Raw genomic sequence first — 22,010 nt, 5'->3', positions numbered from 1 at the left:
TCACTCGACTAATGCTTAGTCTCAGAATACATGCATATAGAAATTTGATAGTAACAAACAAACCCATTTTAAATTGGAAAGGAGCCCAGAGAGACAAGGAATTCAGAACCTCACTTCATTATAATATAAGTAGAGCGGAATAGGTGGACACAAACATCCGCCATGCCAGTTACGTATTATCATGCATTTATTTGTGAATGTTGCAACATGTAAAAAACATTACATCAGATACATATATATAACATGCATAACCCTATGTATGCCTTTTGTTTATATGATGAGACACGAAGTTAATGTCACTGAAAATCATCTTTAATTACATAGTTTAGCAATTAGTCTCCATAGAATAAACTGGCATAACATTTAGCATAATCCATTCATATGTAAATCCACCGAATCACCATCATCAGCCTGGTACAAATGAACCCTGGAACTAACTCCTGAATAAACATTAGAAAAAAGGAATATATTACAGAACAATTAATCTTATTATGTTCATTATCTGCATGAGCTCATCCAGGAGCAGGCTCCTTGCATCACCATGACAAGACAACAGGGACCTATGAGAAGCAATAACAGTACATGAGACTTTTGATGGGCCAATGTGAGACAGGAGCTTGTTTCAAGCTCTCACTGAACATTCATCAGATATCAATATGTCAACATATGCTGTTCTTACAAATAACTTTGTTGAAAAAAGCAATTATTACACTCTGAAAATGCCCTTATTTACACATATTAGTTTCAGTATATGTTTAGTGCATGTACACAAGTGACATTATGTCACTGCAAGCTAACAGAAATTCAATATATCCTAAACATTTTATGAACATGATGATCTCGAGAACAGCCATGCGACTAAGGGAGGTATTTCAGACAACCACAAAGACATGCAGCCATCATGCATCATGGGCAGCAGTTACAGTTACAAAAGCTGGAGATGAATACGCACACACATGTATAAATGTTTGCTTTTAGGATCCCCCCCAAACTGGTCATTTATTTGTCTGTCAGCATATTCTTAACGTTTTTTTTTTACAAGATCAATATTTCCAAAAACATAAGCAATTTGACTGGTTTGGCCTGATAAGAACCTTTCAGATAAAGTAATACTGGATATGACCAGCTGTGTTTTTGACAATTCTCAGTGGATTAAGCATTGGAAAATTTCTCTGTCTATTGTTTTCAGTCATCGATGCAAGTAGTACTTAATGTCGAGTCTGAATCTACGCTCTACAGGCAACACAGCTGCTATTAGAATAGGTGTGATGGAGGTGAACACACTATTGTTCAGTTGACAGTCTCACCATCAACTTTATTGCAGTAATGGGTTCTGCTCAGCCACCCATGCTATTTGTTGTTCAACATGTTCCCTGAAAAGTAGTATTCCACAATGAATTACACTGCTTCTATCAACACAGCTAATTGCCCAATAGTGTTGTCAGACCTAACCTTTTTACCAGATGTGTAACTGCATTGTTTCTCATCAACAAGCTTCCTACCACTGGCAACCAGTTGAGACAATGTTAAATCCTACTATAAATAGTGCATTAGTTACACAATTATCTATGCCTGTTAGTGGCACAGGTTTAAGCTCTCAATGGTGCTATGGACTTCCACTACTGGAGGAGTGTGGGGTGATAGGAGTAGGTTAACTCACTGTCTGGCCTTGGTGATATGAAGAGTCATCCAGGTGGTATAAATATCATAACATGTGAGAACAGCAGTACAAGAGTTAACAAAGAGATCAAGCAGTTATGAAGGAAAATCTGCATGAAACAGTCTCTTCTTAATTGTATCTTTTGTCAATGCAGCACCAGATATTCTCAAGTGGTCAGGCTCGCTGACTTGGTTGACACATGTCATCGGTTCCCAATTGCGCAGATCGATGCTCATGTTGTTGATCACTGGATTGTCTGGTCCAGACTCGATTATTTACAGACCGCCGCCATATAGCTGTAATATTGCTGAGTGCGGCGTAAAACTAAACTCACTCACTCACTCACTCAAGTGGACATTTTTTTTAAAGCATATTTCAAAAGTTTCACCGACATTAGCAATGGACTTTGGTCTGAATATTGGTCTACAAAGAAGTTTAACAGCTTACAACAAACTATGTTTCAGAGTGGGTCAATTTCAACACATTTACAAGGAGTTTGGACACACTGTACTGAAGTGAGTGCAGCTGTTTGCTATGTAAATCACTGTTTCTGGTGCAGATGAACCAGTGGATACACTTAAAGCATTGCTTGATAGCCAAGTTAGGCTGAAACTGGAAGGATTTCCAGAAGCCCATAATATAATGCTGTTATCAGCTGCCGTCATATGTTACGTGCCTTTATGACAGTAAAAGGAACAGAGCTTCTTGAATTTGGAACTGATTAATGACCCCCATATAAATATATTTGAGCAGCACTGTCACAGACACAAAGCTATTGGCACAGCAACAGACTGATTTATGAGGAGTGTACTGCGTCTTCATTACCTACTGATATTGGCTGGACTGCTGAACAACATGCCATGGTGAAGCACTGGCCACAGCTGTGCATGGTCACTGCACACTATTACAGGTACACCTGCATACAGCAATGTGATTGATTAAGACACATACTGCATTTGTTTTACCTGTTTTCATACAATGAGTGAAAAAAACCCTACTTCCATAAATATTTCTATTGCTTCATCTCAGATACACACAAACGGTCATTCGCAAAACATTATTCCCCTTTGAATTTGATTTGATGAAATGGCGGAAATGTAGAAGTGGTCTGACCTGTAAACATGGCTACTCAGTGGCAGTGTCTGCACATACAATATGTATGCAGATACAGTTAGGGTAAGTCATTGTCACTTAAGCTTCTAATATAATGCAAAACAGACAAATTCATAGCAACATTTACACTATTTCTTTGCCAGTACACTCTGCCCTTACATCCCCGTCCACTAGTTCCTTCTACATAATGTGTAAAACTGCCAGCCACCCCCACCCCCAACAAAACATGTCATAATTTCATAGACAAATAATGTGCAGCAAATGAGTTGAATCTGAACCTCAAGATGTGCTTAGTCAACAGTTTGTAACTTCTGCCGAGTCACAAGATAGGAAGCAATAATTACCGTCTTTTACCTGTGTTTGGTATCATACAGCAGATGACGGACCACCAATATTCCACTCTCAGAAGAGACACCCTGGATCACAGAATACAACTCGTACACCAGAACCAATGCCTCCAAATTTCTCCCATATGCAACATGTTTCAAACAATAAGCCAGTAATTGTTAGGTATCCTTGTTTAATAGTTTTTATCAATGCAAAGCATTTCTTATCTTTCACAAACAGTTTTTCTTTATACATCCAAGTGTGTTAAATCAAATACTACATTACAAAGATGACTGAACAAAGCTGACATGTGCTCAAGTTTTCTTGTAACAGTTCCATATGAACTGAGTCACTGAGTACCATATTAAGACCTCTTCACAGAGATGTGGTCCTGACGTCATCTTTACAACATCTATTCAGCGATATCTATTACCTACATACTGCCATTTGTCCAGCAACAAACAACATCACAGAACAAACGAAAACAGAAAGGTTTCAAATCACTATGCATCTACAAACAGTCTGCAAATGTGTTATTATGATACATATTTCAGTCTATGAACCCACAATGTGTCTTGGCCTTCTGAAGAATGTATCCATTATATCTGGGAAAGGTCACAGCAGAACAGAATGACAACAAGACTGCACCAAATACTCCAGCATTATCAGGTTATGAATCTTTCCTGAAGTTCACACCAAGCACCAACCTTTGCAGCCTATCATCAGGAGATCTACATATAAACAACCATGTGTACATTTTCAAGGCAAGCTCCTCAGGTAAAATATCAAATGTTTTCTCAAGATAGTTTCTCAAGCTTGTCAGCAGCAACAGCAGCCATAACACTCTGATTCCTCCTGCCATCAGATAGGCTTTGCTGGAAACTGATAGCCTTTCCCTTCCTGTACAAGTGTATACGCTGTTTTCTGAAACAAGGTATCTGTAACACTTACATCCTGCATTATAAACTTGGATGCAGAAGCCAGACTATCTAGATTTCATGTCCATCAGTAGTGTAGAAAACTGGCTATTTCATGACTAGAGTGTTTTTTGTCGACTTCTGACAGTACAGAGACAATGAGATATTATTGAAACAGCAAGGCAGGGATTCACACATTGTACCAATTTACGCTTTTTAACAAGATTTCTATTGTCTATTCAATGACTAGAATTAGAAACAACAGGTTCTGAAGTATGCTTATGAGAACTTACCATTACACATAACCATATACCAAGCATGTGTTTATGAACAACTATGACACTGTGATGACTCCTGGTGTTCATGAAAAGGTGATGATACAAATACATGCAAAGGTAAGTCAAGTATCCAGTGAAAACAAGTGACTAAAATGACAGAGGTCATTCTGGTCACAGGTGTAAATGAAATAAACTTCTTTCAGCATTCATTAACTCTTTTTCCAAACACTTTTCCCTTTGGAGTTATGATAATATATGCTTGGATAAGTTGAACAAGCAGAAATTATGAAAACAAAACCCAAAATACTTAACTTTGGTCAAAAGTATGTCACAAGTGACACTTCAAATGTTGAATGGCACAGCCTTCCACAATTGATGTCAACCTGAAATAATCTGAGTCTGTAATGGGCAAACCAGAGATGGATATCATAAACAACAAGTACCCATGCTGTCCAGGTGTGATGGCACACACTGCCATATACCCAACAGTTAATGAAGCAGCATGATACAGCCAACTTTTGTGACGACTCCTCAGGGTTTAATGCTGATTATACACCAGTCAGTGAGAAAACAATCCTGTATCAGCTGCAAAATGGTTGCCGCAGTATCGGCTGTTGCGTGATAAATCACATGGCGATAAACAATCATTATCAAGGCTAACTGTTTTCAGTGAGGGAAGAAATACAATCTACTACTATTTCACTTAATGTCCTCTTATCAAAATGCTCATTTTTTGGACATTAAATCCTTATTGTGACAGAATAATCAGATAACTTATCATACAGATGGGTTTATTTCTACATTCATTTCTAACAAATTGACATTATCAGATAAGTAAAACTGTAAGCAGCAGTTATGGAGTAAACCTGCTAAGGGAACTTCATATCATAATGGAAATTACTACCGTCCATTTCAAATACAACTGATGTATAAGTAACCTTATCACACTAATTTGTGCAAAGTTAACCAGTGTCAGTGAAAGAATAAAAAAAGGGTATACATGTATGGAATGAAAAGTGAAGCTCACAAACAGTACCTTACAAAGTACTTGATCTTTCCCAGGACACAGTCTCTTCAGTCAGCCTCTGATGTGGCTAAATAGTGTAGTGGCCAATCACACTGACTGCTTCAGAAAACCAAATGTTTTTAATAACAATAACATCTTGCACCAGGAAGAAATGAACAACATTAATCTCAATTATTTGTCAAAGTGTCTGCTAGAGGAAAATAATGTCTAACTTTCATAGGCACATCTTCAAAAATGATGAGATCATACGAGGATGTGTTGAAGCGGTTATGTGTAACATCTGTGTGGCTGGCGACCTTGCCTGACTAACTGTGTATTCAAAACAAACAATCAGTTGATTGGTTGAGAGGCGGACAAGGTATAAACTGCTGACCTCATCGGTGTAGGGTCAGTCATTAATAACACTGACAGGCTGGTGTGGTCTTCTAAGACAGTGTATGCTCTGCTGCTTACCAAAACAATATGGAGGCGGGGTCATGGAGTTCATTTGCAGTCTGGGATAAGTTGATCAGCTATTCTGGTCTAATCTCATTTGTCAAGTCATCATTAGTGATGAGAACTGGGATTCCAGAGTGATGCCAAAGTTCTCTAGTCAATGCCAAAGTTCACTAGTCGTAATATATAAAGACATAGAATCAAAACATGCATATCACCAAACAAAATAGGATTACAGTGTGAGACATACATCTGTGTATGGAGATATTTATTTGTTTTACATTTTGAACAGGAAGAGGAGCATGACTTGTATATAAGAAAAACAAAAAATGACAAAAGTAAGTAACAGGCACCACTGTAAAAAATGTCCATGAAGCTAACAATGAACAGTTTGAATTGGAGTTGTGTCACATTTGAGGACAGCAATATTACCATCACTGTGGAGGCTCTAAGGTAGAACAGGTTCCCAGCAACCAATGTTGGTCATGACCATTGACCGTACAGATGAGAATCAACAACTAAGGCGGATACAGTTCTTGAGAAAGGGAGGATGCACACTTTCTTTTCACCCATTTTCACGGACAAAAAGGAGGTGTGCACCCCTTCATAACCCCTCACTGTCACCTCCAAATCCCTGAATTCACCTATGGATTGAATGTCTTCATACACCAACAGTCACTGGATTATCTGGTTCAAACTTGATTATTTCCAGGTTATTTACATTACAGCGGGCACATTAGGGTCTTGCCACTGAGAGTTGAGACACCCTGACTGAGTGTAATGATAGAACTGTTGCTCTTTCACAGAATGTGCAGTGAAACCCATCTGACAGCTGAGTAGCTTCACAACCACACTCTACACAGCAAGATTCAGTAACTGCTCAGTAAACTAACACATAGAATGAGCCCATCCGAGGTTCTTCAGTAAACAGTTTGAATAGTAGACCAGAATAAGTACACTATCAGATTACCATCTATCGTAGTCTTAAATGGTTAAGAGGAAGGTATTTTTATGAGTGTAATTCTAGAGGTACAGACAATCAACATCACAACCCATTTGTTATCGTATTCAAAAGATCATCAGAGGATTACTGGATCTGGAAACATTGTCGCAGTCTCTTAGTTGCTGAATTCCAGATCTTCATCAGTGTACTCCGTACCCATTCCTGGAAACATTCAACTTAAGTAGTAAATACTTACAAACCATGACTCTTTGGCCTCCATCAAACATCAATCTGATGTGCAGTTTAAAAACTGGTATGCTGATCAAGGAGACTGAATAAACCATGTTGGACACAGGATATGGCTGCATGCTGCTGGAGCAAAACAACACCACTCAGGATGTGCCTGGATGTTGCAGGGCTTCTAGCAGGTCTGTCGGAGACAACTCAGGTGAAACAGAGATGATATGCACCACGTTAGACAGTTTTGTCTCTGTCATGTTGATCAAGGTGCACTGAACCAGTCATGTTGGACACAGATGTGCCCAGATGTTGCAGGATCACAAGCAGGTCTGTCAGAGACAACTGAGGTTAAACAGAGATGATATGCAGCACGTTAGACAGTTTTATCTCTGTCATGTTGATCAAGGTGCACTGAACCAGTCATGTTGGACACAGATGTGCCTGGATGTTGCAGAACCACAAGTAGGTCTGTCAGAGACAACTGAGGTGAAACGGAGATGATACGCAGCAAGTTAGACAGTCTTGTGTCTGATATGACCCTGGTGGTGTGAAACAATAGATGTCAGCACCCACATCAGATGCAGAACATAATTAACCATGCTGATGTTTAACTGTGGAACAAGATATTTGTGGTGGGTGTTTATGTAATGAAGGTGTAGCCAATCCCAACTGTAGATACAGTTGTTCCCTTTTACCCATGATGCAGTCTGCTATCAGTCATATGTGGTGGAGCTCAGAGGCTAAGACTGAACCCAGGAACTCAGGCTGCGGCTAGGTGAAGGGTGGCTCACTCCAGCATCTTGCTACATGTCAGTTGCCACCTAAAACCATGGTATCAGGATCTGAACCCAGGAAATCAAGAGATTCTGCAACAGCTGTGAAAAACAACGCTGCAAAGTGACTGTGCTTTGCAACAATCAGCCCCTAACTCAAAATATTCTCATTTCTATCACCTGTTATGAAAAGCAAGAGGTCCCAGTAAGATGTTTGGTCTAGGAATTCCCATTGAGAAGTGAGAAAGTAACAGTCATGTGTTATCAAATGCATGGGTTAAAGGGAAATAGACACCAAAAAAGAGTAGGAGAGAAACAAACAGACATCTGATTCCAATCCAATAGCACCAGACACAGTGTATGTAGTCTGTGAGTTCTAATGGCCAGGAAACAAGAGGACACAGAGACATCTGACCAGCTCCCAATGATGAAGCCTTACAGAGTATCCTTCACATACTTAGAGGGATCTGTAGCTGATCAAAGGTACAAGTCTGACAGTAGAACATCATTGATCATCACACAGTCAGAAATCAATGCTGGAATCCCATACTACATCTCTTCTCCATGAAGTGAGATGAGAGAGACTGGTCACACTGATACAGATGCCTCTGCGTCTAGCTGCAAAATATTCACATAAGATCTGAAGACTTTTTCTACTTGAATATTCCCCATGGTATATGTAAATCAGCACAATTTTCTTAAGGAAAGGAAATAGGTCAGCAAGAGGCAAATGGAACATTTTCTGTAAGTTAGATGTGTAAGATGTGCATCACTTCGGGCTTTCCTCTCATTCATCCCTTTCAAGCTCCATCACTAGCACATAAACATGAAACACTTTTGTCATATTTTTATTTAAGGTTGTCATGATTTCCATTTCAAGCAAATGTTCGAATAATAAAATAAGTAAAATATTTACCTCACTTGTCAATGAAAAATATTTACTGAATATGTTACTTACATCAGAAATCTGATTTAGTGAAATATCATGTACTCTAAACAAGAAAGAACCCACAGGACAATATACCCTGTTATGCACCACCATACACTCTAACAGTACTATACAGTGTTGGAGAGCACCATACACTGTCACAGGACACAACAGATTGTCACAGACCACTAGACACTGTTTCTTACAAAAGGTAGACTTTTTGTTACACCTTTAGACAGAGTATGATTGGCTTATTCTTTCTACATAGTCTTAAGGGTTATGTGTGACCCACAAGGTGCCCTTTATGTTGGTATGTAGGTGAGATGTCAAACACTTGTCAAAACTCTCAAAATAGCCTCAAGCCAAACTTTATTGTTCCTATGAGTGTCATCTCATGATGAATGAGGTTTTACAGCAGGGCTCCACACATGGTCTGCTCCACACAGCTACAGCAGCAGCATGTTAACCTTACAGGCATGGACAATGTGTTAAAAGAAAACAAGACACATAGCACATATCACTGTCCCTGTGCATTACTGAAACCAAGACTGGAGGGCATTGTGTCTGGTGACAAAATACATAGATTTAAGTACAAACAAAAGTAATGTTAATCCCCCAAACAAAAGAGAAACTAAATATAGATTCATGGTAGCAGGAATTTTCTACATGAGTACTAAAAACACAACTTGGATCTAATCAATTATATCAATGTCACATTTAACCTTAGGACTTCCATATGAATCAAATGACAGCTTTGTGAACTCTGACATCAAGCGCGGAATGAATGCAGAAATTTCCAATACGCTTAAAACATGTTCATCAAGAACCATGCTGATAATTTCTCAAATAGGACTAGAGTGAGTATTTTTACTTCAAATTTAACTACATTTTCAGAAATTCAGAAATAGTATTTTGAATGTGTTACCAAACCTATATGGAAGGTACTAAGTGAGACAGTTAGTGAACTATTAACATTAGTGCATATTACAAGAGGTTAAGAAATCAAATACTGTCAACTAATTATGACCTGATTATTGATAGATATTCCACAAGTATTCCTGAGCCAAAATGCAAAAGACATCACACATCACCATAATACAACAGGGGTTACAAACAACACAGTGTCCTGGACATGATTCATGGGTCAAAAACACAGAATTTAGACATAACTTATTGTGAACTGTGTGTACATTAAAATGTGATTAGGTCACCATACTTTAAGATACTATGGAGGACATGATGTCCATTTCAATGAGTGCTTCTTTCCATTGACAATATCTGAAATTATACAAGTATTGAGCCAGCCCTAAAGCACACAACGATAAAATGTTTGAAACTCTGAAGATAATAAAGAAGAAGATCATGGCATGTGGTCAAAAGCTTTCCTGGGAAAATATCAGCCTATATTTATAATCGTCAGTAGACATGGTAGCAGAATAAAAGCAGAAAATAAAAGCAGATCCTGTTTACAACATCTGTCAAAGTTGAGGTGAAACATCAGACACAGTTCTGTGTATTGCAGCCATGGCAGACAGAATCTGTGTCTTGCAGTATAGTGGCAGACAGAGACACAGACACAGACAGAGACACAGACACAGGCTTGTAACAAGCACAACTGTTACAGCACAGACATAAAAGTTTCCAAGTCTCTGATTACCACCATCCTGACCCCCTGATTACAGGGAAATGTTTTACAGACATTGGTGGAAACCCCGCCATGGTGATATCAGGTAAGGCACAAACTCCACAGTCAAGATGTTGGACCAGTCATCATCAGTCTTGAGACAAATTGTAGGCGTAGTGAATCTAAGATGTGACTGATCATTTGAGATTGATGTTGGCATGGTTGACCCACACTTCTGCTGAAAGAAGGCCATGTTATTGATCTGAGCCTGGTGGACTTGGCAAGTAGGCCACTGTCTCTACCTTGCTGGCCATGTTTACCAAGAATCACCAGCAATTATAGGAGTCTTCACAGCCTTTGCATCTCCAGAGAAGACCATCCTATCCAGTAAAGGGCAAAAATCAAAAGTAAACATGGCAAAGAGTGAGAGATCAAAACGTTGTTGTCCAGTCTGATTGTGAAGTGCGTGCCATGGAGTTGGCTTGATGTTCTATGGTCTCTGTCTCAGACAAGTCTCCCATAAGTCTATCCAACAGCAGCTTCCATGTGAGCAATATCTTAATGACAATAGGAGATCTACATGCCTTACACAGAATATGTGGTTCATGCAGTTGCAAGCCAAACCAACAATTATCTTGTTTTAATGGAAGTCCCATCATATTCTTGTGAGGTATAACCTACTACTACTATGATAAAAGAAAACCCACTGCATCCTGTTGAGCATGATTTGGAACTTGCTCTACTGAAAATGTGTAGCATGCAATGGAAGACAGGTAACATTCACTGTCTGCCTCCTATTCATGATCGCTCACTCACTCAAAATCAGAAACACTATTCAGTCTTTCAATGAGGCATTTCTATTAACCATGGCATACTGGAATAAATAGTCATAATTTGAAAACTGTTTGACTGGAAATGGTCCAACAACTCAGCAAAACTCAAATTACCCAAACTTTCTGTGATGGGGCTGGGACGATTTCAGTGGCAAATTGCACATGACATCAACATGAAAAATAGGGTCATCTTGTTGGCCTTGCACAACAGAGCGGAATTTATTCTCATGGAGAGAGCACAATGTAAAATAAAGAATGAAAAGTGTTCCTTAGCAGGTGCCAACCAAATAGTTATTAACACTGCACAGTCCTTTATGTCCAACTAGGTGGAATAACTATGGCCAACTCCAATTTTGTGGGAAATAACTTCAGATTGAGGGCTGATACACAGTCACATGGTCCCTCAGTGTTCCTCTCTGGCTCCTGGCTCCTGGCTCCTGGCTCCAGACTTCAGGCTCCAGGCTCTAGCCACTCTGATCAGCAAGATCCTAATCCCTCTAACAGCTTCAGTTCCCTTCTTTGCCTTAGGTTGCATGTTTCCCAGTGCAGTAATCTAGATTCTACACAGCTGGTTTGTGGGAGTTCCACCTCAAAGTGACTTCTACTCCAAAAAGCTTTTACTGCAGAAATTAACTTCTTTAATTAAGGAACTTTACCCATCACACACATCCATCTACAGAGCTTACTAATTATAATTCCACCAAAGTGAAAAAATTCGCAGCTCTCGTGTGTGTTTCCTCCCTTAGAGTTGATAGGCTCTGCTTGTCATGACTGACTAGTCAAATAATCCTTGGTCTGAAGAAAATTTACTGTTGGGTGTCAAGTCCCTTGAGGTCCTTTTATATTATCTAGCTGACACAAAACTGGATTTGTCAAAAATATCTTGGACATAACATGACCTTATAAAAATATTGCTCAAAGTGGCCTTAGATGTTCACTGACTTGGGTAACTTAACATTTCTTGACAAACTTCAGCCACATCCTAAATCCATCAAGATACCTGTTCAGCAGGGTGGACAGATTGGGCACAGGGATCAAGTAGTTCCAAGAATAGACCTGTTCCTCCTTGATTTATACACTCCTGACTTACATTAGGCCTGTCAATATGACCGGAGTTAACAGACTGCAGCTGGTAACATTTCACTGTACATGACTGACACCTTTCAATTTCAAGAGACAATCTAACCATCACTTACATTAATACTACTACACTGTTTGAAGGGCAGTGGGGTAGCCTTGTGGTTAAAACGTTAACTTGTCATGTGAAAGGCCTGGGTTCAATTCTCCACATGGAAATCATGTGTGAAGCCCATTTATATTGCTGGAATATTATCAAAATTGGCATGAAACAAAACTCACTCACTACTACACTGTGATATTTTGCATTAGATCAGAGTCCACAGATACAATTGGTTACAACTACTAACAATGCTAAATGTAACTTGCACAGTCAATGAAGATGTTAACCTGGTGGACAACACAACATCATATACTACTTGTTTCCTTGGACAATATACCACTAGTTATCTTAAACACATTCAACAGGACTCTATGCAAATGGCAAAAAATTAAAAATTAAAATCATCTCAAACTCCAATATGAAACTTCAACACAAGGTGCATACCTGCTGACATTTGTTCCCTCACTTGCAGGGAGTAAAGGCAGTACCCACAAGACCGAATTACTTTTTTAAAGAGTTTTAATGTCTCAGTGCAGGAAATACTGAGTCCAGATAGCAGAGCAGCAAATCCTGTTACCTTGCTGCCATATTGACTCAGATCATTAATGCCATTCAGCTATTCATTTCACAGACAGTGTCAGAACATCTGGTCAGATCTCATCAACTTCATTACAAAATATCACAGTATAGCCATTAAAACCTTGCGTAAATAGATCACTTAAAATTGGCAAATTGGCACAAGTATGATTCCCCTCATCTGCAAGTACTTTCTCACTTTACAGACCTTTTTTATCTTATTTTGACCAGGTCTAGATGAGTGAGTGAGTGAGTGAGTGAGTTTAGGTTTACGACGCACTCAGCAATATTCCAGCTATATGGCAGCGGTCTGTAAATAATTGAGTCTGGACCAGACAATCCAGTGACCAACAAAATGAGCATCGATCTGCGCAATTGGGAACCGATGACATGTGTCAACCACGTAAGCGAGCCTGACCCATTAATCACCTCTTACGAGGTCTAGATGAAAATATGAAAACATTTGGGAATCATAAGTACCAGAGTATCCTTTTTGGTTCAACTGTGTCAGCTCTGAAGGAAATGTCCACAGTTATCAAGAACTACTGTTCACAATGACAAGGGAGATATTGATATTGTCATCTTTTCCTTGTACCATTCAACCAATAGTATAGAGCAGAGGCAGAAAGATAACATCTATATTTCAGTATATTGTTTTGTGCAACAGGAATATGTCTCTTGCAAATTTACTTAAAACTAGCAACTAACAATTATTTCAGAAAACCATTCAACCAGACCCATGTAAGGACATAAATTGATAGCAATGTACAAAAGTTTTGCTATCCTGATAAACAAGATCCTCATACAGACAACCCTGGAGATTTCTAGCTGATGAGATGACACATGAAGACACTTTGGTTCTTTGCCATGAAGCATCACTTCTAATTATACTAATGCTTTTGTAAATATAAATTATTAACTGATAGTCTTGGCCTTATGAATCACCAGTGAAAAATGATATAAACGATTCATGTAGCTGCTCATATTTGAGAGTAATTTAGGTGATGAGGTGACATATTTTGAGAAAGTATTGTGAGAACATATAAAAAGTCTGAATACCACAATGTTAAAATTAGCCCTCTGATCAAATTATTCTTAAAATAAACCCTGTGCGAAGTTACAAAGTTGGTTGAGGTAGATAAGTCACATTTATGGTGGTAAACTGGTACAGGATATTATTATAAAAGATAGGAGATACTTTAGTACTTTATAGTTGATACAGATTCAAGTTGTCATTGCAACCATTAGCAGCAGAACCACCCTATGGGACATCTGAATACCACCATTCTTCACCTGAAGACATGCTGGTCTTGCATCACATGAAAGATATTTATCAGAGTGGTTAGTGTATATTATACTTGACTGTGCTGTATGCCCAAGTTTGTCCTATTTCTATCAGTTTGATGACTTGCTGTGATGACACATACCTGTGAGTGACAAACATGGTAACATCCCAAACATGTACAGTTCCAATCTAATCATCAACCACTGTCAAAAACATCTGTGTGTAGTGATAGATCAATGTATTCACATGAAAGATTTTGTGTGAAAAATGTTCTACCCCATGTGAAACCACAGGCAAGGCTCCAGTCCCAAGAACACAATGAGGACTCACCAATTGTAGCTTGAAAAAGCAACTCTGTTGCCACTGGACAATACATGCAAGCTTTATAATGTCGTCATCACTATTGATCCCAATGTCTCAATGACTGGCCAATCATAAATATTCAAAGAGAACTAATGTGAGTGACCGACAACTTGGACACTGATAAGGTGTCACATTAGTCAAGCTCCATGGGAAGTTCATCCTGATGGCTCGAGTATGCGGAAGTGTGTCACCAGTTTCTTGCCACTTAAACAATATGTCTGAGGTTCTGACCATGAAGCCACCTCTGGTGTAACCCCGTGATATTGCTGGAATACTGCTAAAAGCAGCAGAAACCCATACTCACTCACTCACTCACTCTCACCAGCATCAGGTGTGCTCTAGCTGCTAGTGCTTCAGTTTTGTTCACCAACTTTCCAATTCAAGGACCTCTATCTATGTCATACGACCCATCATATATAGAGGATTTTATATGAGTGTCCATGTCACACTATAATGTTTTCTACACAAGTGCCTAAACGTTGGTATTTCCCAAGTGAGAGCAAAGGATATACTGATATTTTTGGCACAAATGTTGAAAACATAGTATGATATGGTCACAAATATAACATTCTATATAGTACCACAGTCGTCAAAATACACCAAATTCTACTTTCAAACACAGGCTGGCTACCCACAGGTAGAATGCAACATCATACAAGAAATATGACGTCAAAGAACTGTTCATGATGTCACGTCACCATGACAAAGTGATATTTTGCCCTAGGGCATGGAATGAAAAATATGAACCCCCGATATTTGCACCCTAAATAAATGCTCATAAGGAATGGGTCACTTGTGAGACTGTCTGAATCTTGGCCTCATGGCCTCAGTACATTGTACTACCCATCACCTTCCATCCCGTCAGTCTCCGCTAATCCTGCCCTGTGAATGCCAACAGTTTACTGGCTCCTTGTACAACTGTAGGCGTAATACATCTGTTTCACAAGAAGCAGCTGAGAGATGAGTATACATACACTGATGACGGAGAACACTCCATGATAGCTACGGTAACAGTATAACTGACAAACTAATATGTCATTATTACAATCTTTGTAAGCAGGAAACAGTGTAAAAATATGACAATCAGAGTAAACTATCAGATGGTAAAAACAATGACAGAGAGGAAGTAACTAGGTTCTACATCACTTAATATCCCAGCTCTGTCACAATAGGCAACACCAGGCAGAGGTGGTGACAAAATATCATGGCATATCAGCTTTGTTTTGGAAAAGGACAACCCACAAACAAGCAGACAGGCAGAGGATAAATTCTTTTGGAGATCTGAAATTCTGACACATGAACTCACCTGCCCAAGGGACACAACTCTGCTGAGGGAAATATGGCGCGATCGTCCATGACAGTCACAGCAAGACAGACAGGGACTCCCATGCTAACTTCCTACTCAACTTTGGGCTACCACCACGTCCACACAATAGGCAAACCAGAATATATACCGTATTGATTCTGGAGGCAGCGTAATTTTTTACTGACCTTTCCCACAGAAAATGCTATCAATAATGAATCAGATTTCAAAATGTCATCTGCTGGAAATGTTATTGAACACTCGCAATCTATTATTAGTTATTGGTGAAAATATGAAATTGCCTATCTGTTTATAGCTTTAAGATTCTGAAACCGCAAACTAATGCCATACAGATGAAAAGACACTTCAGCATAGTGAGCTTTTCTTAACACTGCTTTGAACAGAGTTCCCATTTCCTGCCAAGATGGTGCTTGGACATACCAAACAGAACCAAAAAATAACTGAAATTTCCAACAACATTTATCGCATTCTTAACACCTGCTTGGACTGAATGTTGTCTCAGAGCACATGACGCCCTTGAAGATCCTGGTCTTCAGTAGCCGAAGGACTAACAGGATCTGGTGGTCAGGCATGCTGACTTGGTTGTCACTATCAGGTCATTGTATCCCAATTGTGAGGATTGATGCTCATGCTGTTGATCACTGGGCCATGTGGTCCAGACTACATTATTTACAGCCAGACTGCTGAGTGAAGCCTAAACCTAAACTCACTCACTCACTCACTCACACTGAGCACATGGATGATATACATGCACAGTAACTATGAAGACCAGAGAAAGTCTGGGCACTGAAACCAGTGGTAGACAGTGTCAGCATGTAACAAGAACCTAACATGGATCAACCTCTCAGTCAGAGGCAATTTACAGGTGGAACCTGTAACAAGGACCTGACATGGATCAATTAGGCAGTCAGAGTCAGTCTACAGGTGGAATCTGTAACAAGGCAACATAAATCCTTTCATTTCACGGATTCTTTAATTTTACTAAAATTTGTGTGATTTTGTCTTGTGGTATTAAATAGAAATTGTACTAAATTGAATAAATGTCCTGTCACTACTTTTGAGAAGTACATGTCATGACTATTTCTCTCATACTGTCAAGTATTTTGTGTATCTTGTCAAGTGATATTTCCAAAGGGAATTTAACATCTCCAGCTTCAGATGTTGAGGTATAGACACTATGTCAGACAGTGGAAGAAATGCCGTTCGTGAACCATTAAATGATTTCCAATCAAGGACAGCTGGTGACAGCATTACTTCTTAGTGTTCTCTGGCTGTGTTCTTACAATAACCATTTAGTACGGCTTCTAGAAACTATTATCTAGATGAGAAACTATTACCTAGATGAAATGACTAATGTTGGGTGCATAGATGGATTACAAACTTTTCCTAAATCATAAAGTACAGTTTCAGAAATCCCTAAGGTTAAAGCAAAGACTACTGCACAACATGACAGCCATTTTGGTTTTCACATGTGAAAGGGACTCTTCCCCATCACCTACTATGGCTTAAAGTACTATGTCATAAAGATAACATAAGTAACTGTATGAAACACTTGACAAATTCACAAACACAATCTTCAGAGAAGACTTCAAGGAAATTATTCTACCCATATTTATCAACAAAATACTTAAAGAAAACAGAAACATAAATATTTTCTTCCAAGAAGTGATATCTCAGTATCTTATGTGACATGTCCGAAGCTGTAGTATGAACCCAAACAGGGCTGACAGATTTCATCTATTGTAGTCTTCCCTTGCAATATTAATGCTCTGGTACTGAAACAGGAAACTTGATCAAGCAAATACCTTAGTTTTTGTAAGATAAAGGTGCATTAATACCTCTCAACCCTAAAAGAATTTGTAGCCCATTATGTCAACTGTGTTCATTTCTCACATCACATCTTGAATAATTTACATATTTCAATACTAAGAAAAACTATGTGAATGCATATCAACATGTATCCTTCCATGTCAACAAGCCATACAAGGAGGTGTACTCCACAGCCAAATCTCATTTTGTTCCCATTTCCTGGACATAAGATAGAAAGTAATCTTGCTGTGACACCCACAGGCTGTGTTGTTCTCCTCTGCCTTCCTCACCATCCACTACTGCAACACTGATGTTATTAGTTTCTCCCATAATGCATCACAAGAAGTGTATTTAATCTCGTTACATATGATGACGAGGACGATCCTTATCTCTGCCGGCTATATTTGGTGTCTGAAGTGTCTCATTGTAATCTATGCTGTATGATGCCATTACCCCATTTCTCCATAAACACATAATACTGCCAGTATCACAACAGTAGCTGGCTAGTGGGAGGGGGTCACATTCTCCAGTTTAACTAATCTAAGTCATGTGCTTGTCAGTACATCAAGAACATCTCAATAATGGGGAACACACCATCACACTGATTCAGTTTAGTGTCAAAACTGTTAAGTACCGACAGGAATTATAGATATTCTTTAGCTGGTGATTCATTATCTGTTTGTACACTGACTTTTATGAGAGGAGCAGTCTGCATGCCAGTATTATGCGAAAAATTAATTAACTGGAGACAGAACCTAGCTTTTCACATCAAGTACATATGTACCCGATCTGCATTCTCTCTGATCCATAGTGTTATGGTAGCTGCTCTGCTCGACCACTGAACCCTACATTCCTTTATTTCTATTTCGAAATAGGAACAAACTGATATATTCAGTCACCTAAATGGATACAGTGAGCCAGGTAATAATTTCACTGTGTTGATTAATTACCATAGAAACCCACATCTGCTTGTGTGCTGGCACATGGCAAACATGGAGAGGGTGGTGTAACCAGGAGACTGCCATCACGCTTGCTCGCTGTTGACCATGGACAGCTCAGTCCCTGAACAGACAGGACATCATTTCCGAAAGTAAATTTGTGGCAGAGAGTCTCTACCTCTCGCTAATTGGTTGGAGCTATTGTAAGTACCTGAGGTACAGATTGGTTGACCCCAAGCCTGTTGATAACAGAAGACAGGATTGATTCCACTGGAGATAATGGAGATTCTGACTGATGGAAATAGTGCACATTGGCATGAAGAATAAATACTCTGACCTTGGCCATTCCCCCACATCTCTGGATCTACACATAATGAACTGTTGTTCTGGAAAACCTGACAGCTTTTCCAAATGTAAGGCACAGGGAATCACTGCACATGGCCACTAGGGATAGGCACTGAGTGACATCTGGTAGTCCAAGAAATTATAACATAGGGGATCATGCAAAGTGGACAGTTAGTCCATAAAGAGCCACAAAACATTCTTTAGAAATGTGTCTGGATGAGTGTACCTGGATTACAATGTATCCTAAGTGCATGAATCACAATGTACCCTGAAGGAAAATGCACTGACATGAAGTTTGAAAGTGGCGGTTGCATTCTCCATTGAAGCTATTAATCACATCCCATTTGGTACAAACATGGACTATACCATCATTTTATGTCATACACAAAGGGGAAATATCATCAGAAACAAGAGCACTTTCACACAGTTATGCACAGCGTATATGAAACTTTCTCCGGTCTCTTGTCCATTTCACTGTTAAATATTCCTTCCACACAAAACAGTTCACTGTATTTGCCTTCAAAGGCATCAATGTGGTTTATAACAAGTATGAAATAAACATTAAAAACTTGTCCATCGCCTTTACTTTGATTCCATCTCAATTACAATTCAAGACATGCTGTTAAAGATCCCACGACTGGATACAGATGAGGTCATAAGGCAATCTGCCCCATGCAAACGCAATGGATGTCAGGTCATGGTGACACAGCAATTATTTTTGTGACATCATTTGTGTGTCATGCCCTGCTGCCAAGTAAATGCATGTCAGCAGTGTATGCAGCAGATGATGAGTTCAATATGAAAGGTGATGCTGATGACAATAATCAGACCAGCCAGTCTACAGGTATCAGGGCAGGTAAGATCACAGCCTCAGGTGGCACTGCTTTGTTCAGACATCATAGTCTGCAGATGATATCACAACTCCATGCATCAATAAATGTAAATAAACATATGGTAATGATCTCATGATATTTGATTGGATAGCCAAGCAGTTTGTGTGTTTATGCATCAAGCAAGAGACCATGCTCACTAACAAACTACTGCTGGCAGAATGGGTGGGGATTGGGAGGCATTTTGGGGCTGAATATCAGCTTTTACTGTTGTCTACAGTTTTCTGTATGTGCATGAGTAAATTAGTAGCAAGTGAAGTTACTGTCAACATGTTAATAAAATTTCTATAAAATACCTTTGCATATACTGAGGTATATACATTAAACATGGGGTGCACATTTTGCCTAAACTGCTAGAGAGCATACCAACTTGATGTTTATACATTAAGAAACACAAACATGTTGACGTCAATTCTTTAAATTACATCACAGTCAGCAGGTAATATCAGCAGAATGAGAAGGATGTTGACACTGTTCTCATGGCTCAATCAGAGATCCAGCCAAACAGTGTCAAGACTATAGCAATTTTATTTTGTACAAACACAAAAGCCAAAAAAATCGAACTCGAAAAAAATCATGAACATACTTCTGGAGGTGGTGCACAAAAAATGATAAAACAAGCCAAGAACTCATTTAGACAAAACGATGAGGTTGGAACTAGGAATAACGTCACTGTAAAACAAACTGACAACTCCTTTAGATGAAATGAACACATTAGAACTGGACTAAGATCCTGTAAAACAATCCGACAACTCCTTTAGAGGAAATGAACACATTGGAACTGGGACTAAGATTCCCGTAAAACAAACTGACAACTCATCATGGGAAGTGTGTCAACACTCATACCACCTTCATACACTCTACAACATTGACCCAGTGTTTGGGCATCCTCATTCCATGCTCTTCCATGATGACTGGCAATTAGCTGCACCTTCCTGCCATCTTCACCTTGGACAACAGTCACAATACACTCTCCAATCAATGTTAATGATTGCTTGTTGGCCACAAGGGTGGAAATATTCTCTCGCTGGAAGTGTTTTCACTGAAGCACTTAATTGCCTGTCCAGTGGTGAGAGTGCAAAGGGTCTGAGGGAACTACTGTTCCTGGATCTGCCTCTGGACCTTCTTCCACTATCATGTGTATGGGGTTTACAATAGTAGCAGTAGCTAGACCTGGAATATGTACAAGTATGGGGCTTACAATAGTAGCAGTAGCTAGACCTGGAATATGTACAAGTATGGGGCTTACAATAGTAGCAGTAGCTAGACCTGGAATATGTACAAGTATGGGGCTTACAATGGTAGCAGTAGCTAGACCTGGAATATGTACAAGTATGGGGCTTACAATGGTAGCAGTAGCTAGACCTGGAATATGTACAAGTATGGGGCTTACAATGGTAGCAGTAGCTAGACCTGGAATATGTACAAGTATGGGGCTTACAATAGAAGCAGTAGCTAGACCTGGAATATGTACAAGTATGGGGCTTACAATAGTAGCAGTAGCTAGACCTGGAATATGTACAAGTATGGGGCTTACAATAGAAGCAGTAGCTAGACCTGGAATATGTACAAGTATGGGGCTTACAATGGTTGGTCATAGCAGTGAGGTCATTTGTGGCAGTGACACTGTCATGTGAACAAGCTTGAGGCTTACAGGGTCACAGCTCTGAAATGATCGGATATTAACTGGGACTTGTGTTAAGGTATGAGCCACAGCACTGACATCCTGATGAGTACCTGTGCACTGACCTGTTTGAGTAAGGCTATAGGCTGCATACTGATGTACAACTACTCTAGTTTCTTATATTAACTGCCTCTGTGGCTTCTTCAAAGATTCTCAAACCTCAAAACCAAGCTTACAGACGCACTATTATGCAGACTGTTGCCATCTGCAATATTCCCTCCACATCCCAGCATCTCAGCAGGTTCCACACCTTCCCTCCCCAGAACTACACAGAACTACTGATCTGTGATATATTTGGCGGCTTCATTAGAGTGTACAAACACTGACACAGTGAAAGAACTCAATCTCCCATGGACAGGATCCCCGACTTCAGTCTGTGTAATTTAACAACATACTGGATAGCAAGAACCAAACAGCCTCAGCTTGGGTCTGAACTGCAATTTGCAAATCTTGCATAAAGCATTCTGTATTGATCAGTAAGACTACATCTATACATAGGTACCTTATCACCCATGAAG

General features: G+C 39.4%; 1 protein-coding gene across 3 annotated transcripts in view; it reads right to left on the bottom strand.

The window, feature by feature from the left end:
• The window catches only part of LOC137290231 (neurocalcin homolog), a 79,021-nt gene that overhangs the window by 33,264 nt on the left and 23,747 nt on the right, over positions 1-22,010 (bottom strand). The window contains exon 1 of one of the 3 annotated variants that reach the window (XM_067820982.1): positions 2,486-2,505. The exons of the other annotated variants lie outside the window; for them this stretch is intronic. The gene's annotated coding sequence lies outside the window, so the exon portion shown is untranslated. Of the gene's footprint in view, positions 1-2,485; positions 2,506-22,010 lie in introns of those variants that run through there. 3 annotated transcript variants of the gene reach the window in all.

The sequence above is a fragment of the Haliotis asinina genome, chromosome 7 (assembly GCF_037392515.1).
Source record: "Haliotis asinina isolate JCU_RB_2024 chromosome 7, JCU_Hal_asi_v2, whole genome shotgun sequence".
NCBI classification, from domain to species: Eukaryota; Metazoa; Mollusca; class Gastropoda; order Lepetellida; family Haliotidae; genus Haliotis; species Haliotis asinina.
This window is presented reverse-complemented; position numbering and strand designations above follow the sequence as displayed.